We start from the raw sequence: 15,156 nt of genomic DNA, 5'->3' as shown, positions 1-15,156 counted from the left end.
CCATTATTTTCCTGAGGGAGTCTACTTCTCTGTAGTGGAGGATCAGAGAGTCAGACCTCAAAATAAAAATATGCAATTTATTCCACATATCTCAGAGTGGCATTAAAGGCATGGAGAGAAGTCATGCTCAAATATATTTATGCTGTCCTTACCTAGTGAAGTTTACAATCTGTAACTGACACTAGTGTAGAGAAGAAATACACTGCAAAAATTCATGTATGTTTTTGACTTTGAGTAATTTCAGAAATAGCTTTTAAAAGAGTCTGAATTCAAACATGGACAAGAATTGAAGTATCTTTTAATCAGTTAAACTGTTATCTATAAAATTACTTATCCTCTGGTCAATAAATACAGAAGTGAGATGAAGGGCCGGGAATACAGCTCAGTGGCACAAGCGCCTGCCTGGCAAGCGCAAGGTCCTGAGTTCAATTCCGGTACAAAAAAAAAAAAAAAAAAAGTGAAATGGTAAAGTTGACAAATTTAAAAGCTTTTACATAGAAATGTTTAAATCTCAAAAGATTTGTTTCCTTATATATTCTTCTTTAAAGAGATGCCAAATTATCAGAAAATGAAATTATTCTATACACATATACACACACACACAATCATCCAACACTATGACAAAGTTAATCTGAGCAAACATCAACATCCAACAATTAAATATACTATTTACTTATCATTAATTCCAAAGATCCAACAACTGACAAGCTATAAAGAAAAAATATACTATTGCATAAAGTAAAGCAGCACTATACAGATATTTAATGATCTGCATTTATATTATATTTGAACACCTCAACTATTATCTAAATTAAGAATTGATATCACAGGAAAGAAGGGAAAAAAGAAGAAAAGAAGATGGAGAAATAGGACAATAAATAGGTAAACATATCAGGTTTATGGCTCCATGACTTCTGCTAATTTTAAATACACAATCTTTCTTCACCCTGAATCTCAAATATATGCCATTTCAATTCTCAACTGATTCAGAGTAGAAGAATATTACCTTGAAAATGTGAACTGGTTTGATAAGACAGTAAACAAGAAGTGATATAACTCTAAAATTAGCTGTCAAATTCAACCTAATTTTCAGGTACATTCCATTCCTAAATAAACCATGATTACACATGGAAGTCAAATTTTACAATGTAATTCTTCCATTATACAAACCACCTGACTTTAAAGTTATCAAGCTTGATTCTTTTACTTGTAAAACTGCCTTTTTCATATAAATGACATCAAAGTAGAAGAAATACGAATCAGTAATTTCAAATGTTCCCACCTCAATGCTACCATAGATATGTTTGGAGTCTTTAACTAGAACAAACCAATTTCTTGATTATATATTAAATGATATAGAATACACTTTTTAAAAACATCTCCATTTTATTCCTAGAGAAAAACAATTATCTCTTTCACAGACAGAATTATATTCCCATAAAATTCACAGGTCAAAGGCCAAATTTCCAATGTGACAGGTAGAGAGGATCAATAGGGAACAGAGGTTAAGTAAGGTCAGAGGACGGGACCTTAAGGCGTCAGAACTGGTGTGATTTGGAGATGAGAAAGGACCACGTGAGGACACAGCAAGAAGGCAGCAGCACGAGCCGGGCAGGGAGCCTCACCGGAAGCCGAAGTTGCCGGCACCTTACTTGTGGCCTTCTAGCCTCCCAAACTGTGAGAAAACAGGTGTAAACACCCATTCGCAGTGTTTTGTTGCAGCAGCCTGTGCAGGCTAACGCAGTCTCTAATGATGGAGGGCTTTTATTTCTGAAGTAGTTTCACCCTACTGATAATCCAGTTAAATGTCTGATAGTAACCAAGGTGCCCCATTTATACAGAGGAGCCTGAAACAATCTGAAAAAAAAACTCACCCCCTCCATCACTTCTATGTACATCTATCATCTTAAATTACGCAAGTGAAATTGTCACTTTAGAAAGGACATAAGACTTTGAATTATAAAATAGTTCCTATGTAGGACCTCATTCTGAGAATACAGTAGGTAATGCCAACAGAGTTGGAGTCCAAATTAATGAAACCTTCGTTGAAGAATAGTAACAAAGATCTTGAAACAGAAATGTTAATTCCTTTTGAAAGCAAAGAGCATCTGCTCTACACGATAAAGACAATTCTACTGGCACTATCTCCTGTTTCTTTTTTATCTTGCCTCAAAATTATATAAAGTTTAAATTTTTTGGCAACTTGATGTTAACTTCGTTTTCATTAAGACCGTGGACCACATATCCACCCTTGGCCATCATCCTGTGCTTTGGTTTCCAAATTCTCAGTGGCAGAAGTGAATTATTAGATTACAGAATGACTAACAGTTTTATAGGACTTAGTCTTCAGTGGTAAAGATAAAGCCACTTTCAATTTCTAGTAAAACTGTAGATGAATGTATATACCCATATACATTCAGGATATTTAAAAAAATCTTTGCAAGGGGGTTTGTTTATATGTAAGTATTGCACACAAACATATTTTAGAGATACATGCAGTGGCAGATATCTAACAGGTGTATTTTATGAGTACCAGGATTCTTGAGCTTTGATCACATTTTTTAAATTCTTTTTTTTCCCCAGGTACTGGGAATCGAACTCATGACCCTGTGCTTGCCAGGCAGGCGCTATGCCGCTTGAGCTAAATCCCCAGCCCCACATTTTTAAAATTCTTAACTGACACATAAAAGATTGTATTTCTGGGTACACATCATGTTTTAATGTACATATACATCGTGTGATGTTTAAATCAGGGCAAGGATACCTAACGCTTCATCTTACAGGTGAAAAAATATTTACCATTTTCTGAGAGCTTTAGTTAGGCACTGCATCGGCACTGACTCATAACCTCATTTAGTTCTCACAATCTTACAAATAAAGATCATTATTCCTACATTAAGACAAGAACACAAAGTTTCAGAGGTCAAATAATCACCCAAATTACTTCAATTAAAAAGTCCTCAAATTAGGCTTTCTCTAAACCCAAAAGCTGTGCTGTCTTGCATCCCACCTACGCCTAATATGTGTGTGACTGTCTTAGGGGCACCGTGACAGCTGCCTTTCCGCTGCGTGGCACTTCACGGCAGCAGTCAGTGTACCTGTGCCACACCTCACCGAGGCGCTCATGAACAAGGACTTGTACAAGTGCTCCAGAGAGTAGAGTGGATGATGGGATTAATGTGTTCAAAGGGAAGGAAAGTATTTTCAGGAGCATTAATGGCAATGTGTCTTTTACTGTAATAAAATTTTTAAAATATTAAATATTGACTATATATTGGATCAAATCTGTGTCACACACACAAACATTTATATACAGTTTTTAAAAGAAAAGACTGTCTAACCATGTTTCTCTCCCTCAACCTTAGGAAACTATAAACTATCAAACATAACATTGCTTACACACTGCTGGATCTTTAAATGATTTTATACAGGTCTGGTAGCCACGCTTTTTAAATACCTAATAGGATTAATCAGATCAATACTGGAAGAGGTGTTCCACACACCTAGCAATTTTCTAAAAGATTTACTACATACTAACACAAAATACAGTGTACTGATAGTATACCGTGTCACTTATAGTATTATGACTTTAGGTGCAGTACCTTGCAAAACTCCTGGGATACAAATAAGCATCCTAAAGTGTCTGCATTCTTTATCTCTAGAATGATTCTTAAAATTGAACTTAAATAGACAAAGGCATTTGGCTACCATTTTAGCAGGTAAAATTACTGTATTACTATAGGAAAAAGCAAAGTACTTATTTCTTATATTAGATAGTATATTAATTTCTTCTCTATTATAATAAGCCACAGAAATTTGAAGTTCTATAACCTATTATACATGGAGAATAAATTATTAGGAGTATCATGGTTCCTTTCTCGAACTCTCAACATACTGCAGGGGGGGTCCAACTATGCAGGACTTTTCATTCACTTTAAAAACTACTTACGAAACAACAATGTATGTCTAAAATTTATACAAGAAACTCTTACAAAACATCCAGAAACTTTTGAGTTATATCAATTCCTCATTTCTTAATACCTGTCACAATATAACAATATCAAAACAATTCGCGATCAAGTAGTTTTACATGTTAGGCAGATTCGTTTACTGCAGGACTTCCTGGAATCTTCGTATATGTGTACTGTGTCTCGCTAAGCAGCGGTAGGTGGCATTCTGTAGATATTACAGTTACAATACACACTGTTCCTCCCTGTCAGCCTTTCCTTACTCCACCCCTCTTCCAAGGCCCCTTTCATCCTGAAGTACAAGGGACTCTCTTTGGACAGTGAAATAGTGACATGTGTCGCTTCTAAGCAGCCATTTTAAGATCTATAGCTCTACTATTACTTTTTTTCCTTTAAAACTTAACGCGTCCCAGAAATATTGAATGAGGAGGACATGGGAGCCCAGTCACAGCTGACTCACAGGACATGAACAAAAATGAGAAACTTCTGACATGTACTGTACAACTCAGATCTGGGGGTTCTCATGATAATGAAGTGTGACTTTGCCTAAGCTAACTGATACAACGTTTCCTAGATTTAATAGACCCCGGCATCTTTCCACCAAGTAATATCTTCCAGGAATTACTTCCTAAATTAGAGTTGGTTTTGTAGAGCATCTTCTCCATTTTTGAATATAGCAGTTCCTCCGTTCAGGGATGCGTTTGCTTGCGAACAATTTGGTTCACAAAAAAGTGTGTGGCAAAATCTTTATTTGTAAGCTCTGCGTCAGGTGACAAGCCCAACCACAGCCATCTTTCCCACACAGACACAAACATGCCCATCTTTTCCAAAATCATATAACAAATTAACTTTGTGAACCGAGGTACCACTGTATTGTAGAAGTAGGTAGTCTTAACCATCTTCAATTAAGCTTTCACCTTAAAATTTTTCAGCAATTTGAATTTCTCTCAATTTCTGCTCATAAGCAATAAAATGAATTTTATTGCAATAATCAGATTAACATTCAGAAATCACAGAGCAAATGGCTACTCAGTTGAGACATGTCAGATCAATTTACAATTAATTGGAAAGTTAAATTAAGGAATAAGTTCTTTTGTTATAAACTGCAACTAAATATTATATAAATTTGCTCATTTTAATTCACACCAAGTCTTCAGTCTTATAAATCACCAGTTCATCATTACAGTATTCATGTATCAGTAAACCAATCATGCATTTTATTCCCAGACTGGGAAAACTCTATGCATTTAAGTAACCAGTACTAAAACTAATTTTTAGATATTACAGTCACACTTTAAAATAGATAAAGATTTTTTTTCTAGAGCAACAACTTTGAAAATAAAGGACATATAAAAGGAGGCATGAGTTCTGGAGTTTGAAATAATTTGTCACTTGTATATATTTTAAAACCTCAATTTTTTCTTCATTATGAGGTTTTCATATTGTAAGTGGTTTAATAATACAGTTACCAACACCTCCATTACTTTTAGTATGTTAGAAAAACTCCCTAATGCTTTGATACTGATTCATTTTTCAATTAAAGCCAACGATTGTACAAAAATTGCTTCTGGGAAAATTGACCAGTTAAATATTTTTAAGTAACCTCTACCCGGGACTTTAATAAATTTACTTTCATTAATACACACTGCTATGAAAAAACAAATCAGAGATTTTGAAAAGTTAATTTTAAAAATTTCATGATTTTAAAAGAAGATTTGACTTACTTGATGATGAAGATTAAAATGTCACTTTAAAAAATATACAAATGTCACACTTCCTTGACCAGTGTGTAAGGTGAATCCATCAAACGGGAGAATGCGGAGACTCGCTCTGCCAGCGCATAGCTCCTGACTGCCTCACTACTTCTGCGTAAGGGAGGAAGAGGCCCCATCAGCGCCCTTCTTACCAGTCAAGTCAAGACTTTCCATTGTGTTTCAATGGAACATCAGAACTTCCAGCTTCTGTGATGCAGCAGGATTCTGTGAAAGACCCATAGGAAAGCAGTTATCATGGGGAGCCATAGGGCCTTTCAAACAAAGCTGATGCTCGTTCTCCTTTACTGAAATAATCTCCCAGCAAAATGAACTGACAGCCAAGCAACCAAAGTGAAGCAAATATCCCTGTGTTAACCTATGCTAACACTACTTTGAGAAAGCAGCCAGGGATGATGGGGAACACACAGATAAAAACCGCAACAAAAAATTCTTAAGTATAAAGATTTTTAAAATACAAGAAAGATGACCAAAATCAACGACAACAAAAAAGTACATATCAACCACACAAAACACTGTAAATACAGATTATATTCTTTAATCATATCATTTGTTAGAATAAAAATATTTCAGTTTGTTTTTGAGACACATTTAATCTCTATAGTTTGCTTTGGTGGTAATGACAAATCCACATGGAGCTAAAAGGAACGATTTCTTCCCCCTTACAGATGATGACAACACTGCTTCTTTACAGTCTGTAAGTTGTATACCACTGAAGCTGGGTGTTGCTAGTTTTTTGCTCTATCAATATTGTAACTCATTTTATGACTCAACTAACTTTGTTTTTTCCTAATCAGTAATTATAAACTAAAGAAATGACCCTTCACATTAAATATCAAAACTATGTAGTAATTCATCTGAGTAACTATCTAGAATTAGATAATTCAGTTGTCATCCCGGCTATTAATGAAAAACAGTAACAGAAAAGAATGAAAAAAAATATTAAATGGTCCCACTTAGTTCCGTGCAGATTTATTATTACCACTGAAGCAAACCAGAAATGTGTTTCATGTGGTTTCATACAAGATACTACTCTTTTGCTCCTGTACTTTTGAAAACAAGAGTTTAGGTGAAAAAAATAAAACCAGCTCTTTAAAACTAACTACAGAGGACATATACGAATACTTCCCAATTAAGTGTCTGGGTTTTTAATAACACTTCATGAATAACGCATGAAATTATAAAAATTGATACAGTATAGTATGCTATTTAAGATTATCATAAAATGGACATTACTAAACTATTCTTTTAAGAACATTTCCAAAGTATATTTTGTTTGAACATACTTTTTCTTCATAGAAATCCATTAAAATTATAAAATTAATGAGTAAAAATCATGAAGAAACTATAAATAACTCCCAAGTAACGAAATTGGCATAAATTAAAAAGACAAATACAATTTAAAGAGCCAAAATTAGAAGAGAAGGATCTACCATTAATGTTGATAGTGTGAGTTTAATTTTTTTTGGTTTAACCATCTCTTAGCCCCTTAGTCTAAGAAGTGAGCACATGCTATTTCAGAAATAAAATATACTCATTCTTCCTATAGATGAAGTTCTTTAAGGAGCCCAAAGATACACTCTTCCTGATCTTCAGCTAGCCTCACAGATTTATTTCTATAGTGGAAAATATATCAAACAAGACCATAAATATACCTCACTTTGATTACTGTTCAGTAATTTATAATCTATGATACAACTGCATTAAAGAGTGAAAGGAGGAGACAGACACTATAGCCAATATGGGTTCTTACTCTCTTAAAAAAAAAAAAGAAATCATGGTAGATTTAAGAAAATGGGATCAGCCACAAAGCAGAAGTCACTGTCCATGCTGAAGGTGCTGCCCGAGACAGGCTTCCTCTCTGAGTTCACTGATAGCTAAATCTGGGGGAGTCAAGGTTTCATCTGGCTATTCCAAATGCCTATGAGTAGCTTCAGAGAAGCAATTTCAATGTAAGTTGCTCTGCATTTAAATTACAAGCATTTCACAAAATTTTTGATTTGATGGAACTGGGTTGTCAGGTGAGATGTAAGAAGGTCAGCTGGGCAAAACCCACCCCTACACTACCCGATGACTGCCTGTGTTCTCAGGGTGCAACCCCGCTCCCCACTCAGCACCGGTGTCCTCTTGCTCCTCACCCCAATAGTCTTGCAATCCTGGCTCTCTATGATTAGCTCACTCTATCTCACTAAAAGCTTCCTCTTCCCTTTTCAAGGCCCCCGTTTCCCGCGTATGACACCGTTTCCCACAGTCCTGGCCTGCCTGGCCCTGGTACAGCTCCTGATTCCCCTCTGAGAAATTTCATAATGGGAGGTGGGTCAGTTATCTATTAAAAATCTATGATTTGCCTATTATCACAAGCAGGGCATCTGATTTGGCATCTGAAAAACCTATCTTACAGATGTGCCCTAAGCAACCACTAAAATATGGTGAAACAACTGGCTATCTGGCACAGCTCACACACAGCTTCTTTGGGGTGCAATGCTTTGAGAAGCTCATTATATTAAAAAAAAAAAAAAAAAGAAAAGAAAAGAAAAAAGGTGAGGTGTCCTCCCTATAACGAAGCAGACTCCTAACTAGTGTTAATATCCAGTACTGCATTTGAAGGCACATCACGGCAAAACCCACTTCCATGCCAAAATTGTGTGTTTTGCACTCTGATGCCACTTTTACCTAGTCAGTGCAGAAGGGACTCCAAGGTAATGTACCTATTTACATGGAAACGTATTTAATCTCCATGAATGACTGCTTTTCTGATGTTTTCATCAATTCCTTAGGTAATACATTAAGCTTTAACTAACTCATTTTCATACATACGCCTAATTCAATCAAGCTCAATAAAAGTCATTCTGGACTACAATTATTTGCTAAGGAAGAATACATTCAAATGGAAAAAATTGGTAAGCATAACAAAATACATAATATAGACACTTCTTCACTTAAGGTACAAGAACAACAACAAAAATAACCATATTGCTAGTAAATAGATTTTTTTCTGTTTTCTCCTGCAAATAGAATATTGATGCCTTTACATCTCCAAAAAGGGGGCGCAACCAGAGAAAGCAAATTTTTATATTCTTACTCTCAATGATGTTTATGCTTTGCATGGAGCTGAATGTCTAACCTAAGAGTCAGCATGACCTCTGTAAGCCATCGAAAGTCCAGATCACAGTCCAGGAGTTCTGGTGTCCACAGCTCCAGCCAGCCTTCCTCTAGCCTCCTGCATTTTCTCAGCAGGTGTGCCGACTTCCACTTTACAATGCCGTTTCCTTTCAAAGATATGTCCTGTTTTAAAACTTTTTTATGTGAACACAATTCTTATGTTTCCCTTTAACTCATTTTTATATGTATACTACATGTTTATACTGTAAATTAACTTAAGTGCATAAGTTTTCTGACGAAGGTATTTCCTGTTTTAAAACTTCTTTATGTGAACCCAATACTTAAGTTTTCCTTTAATTCACTCTTTTATATATGTACATGTTTATAAATGAACTGAGATGCAGGCTCCATGCTCTGCCCTGTAATCACCTTAAAAACACTGTCATGTTACAGTCACTCCTCAACACAGCCTTCAGATACACTGTACAGTTTTACAGTACTGTAAATGATGCTGTTACACTAGCTGTTTTGCAATTTTAGCCAATGAGTGACATGCCTCAGGTCATTGTGATCCACCCCAGGCCAGGTCCAGAAGGACAATCTGATTGCTAACCAAATTATTTGCTGAAATAAAATTCCTTCATAGAGATAAAGTTCCCTCCTGGAATATAGAGCTGTGTGTGCATACATATGCACAGTGTGTGTGAAAGTGATCATTTAAAGCATGAATAGAAACATTATTATTTGTTAAATTCACTTGTCTTTTATAGTCAAAGCCTAAATGACAATGATTTCTCACGCATTTCTGCCCAGGCACCAATGTTTTAACTAAGATTACAAATATCAGCTATACTGAGGACAGAAATCTTTTACAGTAAAAAGCAAATCTGAGTTACCGTTTGTCACCTTCCCATTCCCACCTTCTCACTTCCTTATGACCCACAGCTTTTCAGTTAAGAATCATTAAATATGACAAAGGCAAACACTGTCTTAGGCGTTCCTTCGATATCTAGCAGTAAACCAAAGTAAATACTAAGTAAGTACAGATCCGTCCATTTGTTTGGACCCTCCAGAAGGTGTTTTGAAAACACTCTATAGCAAAGGTAGAAAATTCTATTTGTTTTCTCACAATAGCTTCTTAAAATAGCAAGACAAAAGAAATGGAGGTCCCCTCCCTGTAATACTCAATATTGTACAATATAAAATTATATTTTTAAAAGTTATCTAACACCTAATAGATACAAACAGAACAGCCATGCAAATGATTTAACCTTTTATTGTTTGAGAAGGTAATGTGTTAACACACAGCCACAAAAGGTATTATAACAGTACTGCGCTTTCTTGAAGCTAATAATCTAGCTGAATAATACGAAAAAAATTACATAACAATAAAGAAATACATAATAATGTTAAAATTATAAGTAAAGGATTTTAAATTAGAATGCATGAAGCAAACATTTTGCAGGAAATGAATAAAGCTAGAACTGAAAGCACGGATGATCTGGGGACACACAGGATGGGTGAAGGTGTAAGAGGCACAGGCTGAACGAAGGTCCAGCTGGGCGCAGGCATCGCTTGCGGGGAGCAAGCAGAGACAGAGGAAAAGAACACAAAATACGGCAGATGAAGAAAATGCCATTTGCTCCTTTTGGGTCCACACTCTCACAGAGTGCAGAATAAGGCTGGCAGCATGGGAGTCTACGCCCACCCGCCTGGGGGTACCACCCTGGAACTCTGGGCCAATTCCTAAGCCTCTCTGAGCCTCTCTCCATCAACTGCAAAACTGAGTTAACAACCCATTCATCTGAAAAGGTTGCCCTGACAGCTATTAGAAGACAATAAAAATGCTAAGTGCTTTGCATACAGCAGGTGCTCAACAATGTCAGTAATTTTATTAGAGTTAAAACTAGGTGGTAGAAAAGCAATGAATAAAATTACACTGTGAACACACAGAAGTCTGCCTTGAATATTCTCAGAATTTGGATGCGAAATGAATCGCTAATCTCTCCAGTAGTGTTTCACTGTGGATTTTATTTAAACTTAGGCAGCTTTAATACATGTTTAATTCCGGCAGTCTGAGAAACTACTTTTTACTCAATGTACATTAGCTGATTTGATAATATGAGTATTCTGTTATAATGATCATTTGCTGTTAGATTGGTGCTTCAAGGACCATGGAGGAACCATGAATTTCTGCCATTTTCGTAAGTAGAGGTGGAAAACGAGCAGGCATTAGTCCAGTCCGATGGCTTGGCAAGGAGGCACTGAATGCCTCTTTTATGCTCCCATGAACCACATAAATGTGCCTTTGACCTTCTCAGGCAGAGGAAATTGCACATTTCAAGCAGAAGGAGTTTCACTCCAAGGAAGAATATAAACGCATGCTTGCAGCAGCTACGTCAGAAATCATCACAGGGAAACCCCAGGTGCTTTGTGAAGATTCATTAGCTCCATCAAGCCACTGGCACTAACCCAGAAAATAAACAGGTCAGCCCCAGCCTCCCGGGAACCCCTTGGCAACTGAGCATTTCAGGAACTGGCCTGTATCCTCTGGAAGGGGCTCTCCAAGTGGAACCCACAAAAAACCTGAAGACCACCCTGCTCTTCAAAGAAAGCCTACGGCTGCTTTTACATCATCGTAATTTACAATATGTTAAAAAAACTTTCTCTTGAAAAAAATTAGTCCAGAGTCATAAGATTAAAAAAGTCAGAAATGAGCAACTTACATTATTTTACATGGGAAATACTCATTTCCACAGAGTAAAGGACACTGGTCTTTCCTCTTTTTTCCTTAATTACTGTATCAAGTTACACAAACGGTTTAAAGAAATAGAAACTTAGAAGTGTATGTTGTTTGATAAAAGTATATTTCTACTAAAAATTACACACACATAAATATATATGTATGTATGTATATATATATGTATGTTTTGGGGGGACGGTACTGGGCATGTAACCAAAGACCCTTGCAAATGCTGGGCAAGCACTCCACCACTTACCTCTAGCCTCTTATTTATTTATTTATTTATTTATTTTTTAAACCTCTGGCATCTTATGTTATTTTTTCTTATTTTAAAAGTAAAGGAACAAAAAGATACTAACAAACAGACATCCATTTACAAAGTAGCACAAGAATAGTACAAGTAATACTGAATTACCGACAAGGGGACAGGGAATTAATTAACAATGGTTGTTATATTACACATTGATCACTTCAAAGTGGTTACTCAGGAAAACAAATACAGACATGCAAGATTGATCAAATAATTAATCACTAACTGTTCCTTTCAATAAAGCTATGTAAGTCAGTAGTACAACTATGCTAGCTACGCTGCATATACATATATACATAGTTTTCCCCTTCATTCTTTTCTGTTTTCCCTCATCCCAGTTGCTCTTTACTTTTGAGCAGTTTCCCTTCGTTTCACAATATCTGTCATACCTCCTAATTTTTATTCATTCTTCCAGGTTCTTACACTAGTGAGACAATATGCTGTTACACATGCAGGTCTGATTTATTTCACTTATGAGTATGGTCCCTAGTTGCGACCATTTACCTATAAAAGCCTCGAGTTTATCTTTCTCTATAGCTGAGTAATATTCCATTATATAAACATGCCACAATTTTTTTATCCAGTCCTCAGTGGATGGACACTTGGGTTGCTTCCACGATATAGCTATTACAAATTGTGCTGTTATAAACATGGGTGCACATATATCGCTGTGATATGATGTTTTCAGATCTGGGAAAATACCCAGAAGGGGAATAGCTGGGTTGAATGGGACCTCTAGACCTAGTTTGCTGAGGAATCTCCAAACTGATTTCCACAGTGGTTTCACCAGTCTGCATTCCCGCCAGCAGTGGAGAAGAGTTCCTAGTTCTCCACAGCCTTGCCAGCATTTGTTATTGACTGATGTCTTAATGCTAGCCATTCTTACTGGGGTGAGATGAAATCTCAATAATGTTTTAATTTGCATTTCTCGAATGACTAATGATGTTAAACCTTTTCTCATGTATTTATTTGCCATTTATATTTCTTTATCTGAGAAGTGTGTATTCATCTCAGATGCCCATTTTAGGATTGGGTCTTTGAATTTGAGGAGGTTGATGTTTTTTCATTCTTTATATGTTCTAGATAGGAGACCTTTGTCCGAGGGACAGCTAGCTAATTTTTTTTTCCAATTTGTGGGTTTTCTTTTCACTCTGCTGGTGATTTCTTTAGATGTGCAAAAACTTTTCAGTAGGATGAGATCCCAGTTGTTGATTCTTTCTTATGTTATTTTTAAAAGAATAAAAATCTCTACTATCCAGAAAGAATCGCTGCCCTTTTCAGGTATATCTCAGGTAATTCAAACAAATAGCTTACTGGCAGAAGGACACTTGCCTGACAGACATTAACTGCAAGTGAATTTCTGACAATGCAGACACATGGATTTTGTTCAAAAATGACCTATCATGTGCCAATATGCTCCCTTCTGAAGTTATTTATTCAAATAAGTAATTCCTAGGAAAAGTAATACCACATATACTGATTAATTATTTTAAATCAGAAAACTCCAAGACACTTTCTTCAGCGGGCATCAGGAAAATCCAAGCACATTTTCGTGGCTGAAGCCAAGTAAGACCCAGAAGCTTGTGACTGGACAAAAGATACTGAGTTGGTCTGTGACCACACTGAGACCCCAACCCAGGTCTTCACAGTGCTGCTCTCACTACTCCGTACTGCTGCCCTTGTAGGGACCGACGTTGCTCACTGTCACAGTTACTGGGAAACTGTGGAATGACAGACTGCTGAAGGTACCCAAGAGTTAAAAAGTGCTCAGTTTGGGCCGGGGACATCGCTCAGCAGCACAAGCGCCTGCCTGGCAAGCACAAGGTCCTGAGTTTGATTCCCGGTACCAAAAAAAAAAGGTGCTCAGTTCAGCCCCTCTAATCACTCAGCAAAGCAGAGGCAGAAGCAGGCCAGAGCACAGGTGTCCTGCCACCCCCACCACCTCTGTCCCCATGCCACACTGCTCCTCTGGAGTCCTACCATCAGTCTGATCTGCAGCTGCCATCCACAGAGCACACTGCAGACGTCTCTCTTCTTCCTGTGGTCCTCTGGAGCAGCGAAGTTCAGATGAGAAAGTACTATTAAGCCGGCTCGGCGTTACTCTCAGGGGTTGGAGAATGTTTCCGGGCTCTAGAACACTCTTCCCTTGGTAATTTGAAGGCAAGGAATTTCAGCCCAGATGTGAACATGGAAAATGTTTATTTTTGTTTCTAAATATTCTTATAGATATTTGAAGTAAAAAGTCAATGTCAGTCATGCATATGTGTAGACACAGGGTAATGGAAATACAATAATTTCTACTCAACTTCACTGTGAACCTAAAACTGCTATTTGAAAAATACCGTTAAGAAGAACTAATGTCAATTTCCTTCATTCTAACATTAAAACTAGGTAGTAGGGGCTGGGGATTTAGTTCAGCAGCATAGCGCCTGCCCGGCAAGCGCAAGGTCGTGAGTTTGATTCCCAGTACCAGAAAAAAAACAAAAAAAAAAACAAAACAAACAAAAAAAACTAGGTACTGACTAAAGAATAACAAGCTAATGTCAGTATGTGATCAGTAGTCCTCCGTTAAACGCTCACCCCACGAGAAACACCTATTACTGATTATGTCCACATTAAAAATAAGTATATTTCATACAATAACAGCCTCTGTGCAGTGTAAATGCCCCATTAGTGATCAATGTTTCAAAATGCCTTCCGCATTAATTACTGCTACTCTACTAGCAGTCAGTATTTAAGGTAAACTATAACATTTAGTTCAAATTAAGCTGATTCAGAGTATTTAAGAAAACATTTCCTAAGTATTCCCATATAGAGAAATTTTTATCCTTTGTCACTAATTCCAGGGTAGTGACCCATAGACACCATTGTTCTACAACCCTTGGGGCCACCAATGACAAGGACTACAAGACAAACGAAAAAGGCTCGCCTGAAACTGCCTGAAAACCTGTAACAGCGCTGGTTCTTAGTACTGCTAATATACATATTGAAAATTTCATTATTATAATCAACAAAACCAGATTTTACATTTTTCAAGTCAAAAAGACAGCTTAAAATAGAAGCCTAGTGTAAAGAGGAGAATAACTGGCTACAAAAGTATTATTTTTTACACTGGTTTTCTCAAGCAGAAAATAATAGACCTACATGTTTTTTGCCTGCCTAGCACACTCTGCCCTTGTGTTTTGGTAAAAGCACTCCGATTTTTTGGAAAGTATTTCACATGCCTTGAATGTACATGTTTTCTTTAGGAAAAAAAAAAAA

General features: G+C 36.7%; 1 protein-coding gene across 7 annotated transcripts in view; it reads right to left on the bottom strand.

Annotated features, from left to right (window-relative positions):
- Bbx (bobby sox homolog (Drosophila)) overlaps positions 1-15,156 on the bottom strand; it is a 255,067-nt gene that overhangs the window by 142,345 nt on the left and 97,566 nt on the right. For 5 of the 7 annotated variants that reach the window (XM_005386346.2, XM_005386352.2, XM_013515187.1 and 2 more), the window contains one exon: positions 5,875-5,947. The exons of 1 other annotated variant lie outside the window; for it this stretch is intronic. The gene's annotated coding sequence lies outside the window, so the exon portion shown is untranslated. One more of the 7 variants, XM_005386349.2, reaches the window with a different exon arrangement.

This window comes from Chinchilla lanigera, unplaced genomic scaffold (assembly GCF_000276665.1).
Source record: "Chinchilla lanigera isolate Chin_1 unplaced genomic scaffold, ChiLan1.0 scaffold00026, whole genome shotgun sequence".
Classification (NCBI taxonomy): Eukaryota; Metazoa; Chordata; class Mammalia; order Rodentia; family Chinchillidae; genus Chinchilla; species Chinchilla lanigera.
Note: the sequence above shows the minus strand (reverse complement) of the source record. Positions and strands in the feature narration are given on the sequence as shown.